Consider the following 315-nt stretch of genomic DNA (forward strand, 5'->3'; position numbering starts at 1 on the left):
AAAATAAAAGACAAAAAACAAACAAACAAAATATGCATGTAAAGTTCCTCTATGTCTTTTAATGACTTTGTAGCTGATTTCTTTTGTCACTGAACAGTATTTCATTGTATAGATATACCACAGCTTGTTCATCTATTCACCTATTGAAGGACAGCTTGGTTGCTTCCAAGTTTTGAAAATTATGAATAAAGTTGTTATAAACACTCATGTGCAGGTTTTTTGTGGACTTAAGTTCTTTAATTCTTTGGGTAAGTATTAAGGAGTGCAATTGCTGAATTTTATGGTAAAAGTATATTTAGCGTTTTAAGAAAATGC

The sequence above is a fragment of the Colobus angolensis genome, unplaced genomic scaffold (genome assembly GCF_000951035.1).
Source record: "Colobus angolensis palliatus isolate OR3802 unplaced genomic scaffold, Cang.pa_1.0 Scaffold237, whole genome shotgun sequence".
Classification (NCBI taxonomy): Eukaryota; Metazoa; Chordata; class Mammalia; order Primates; family Cercopithecidae; genus Colobus; species Colobus angolensis.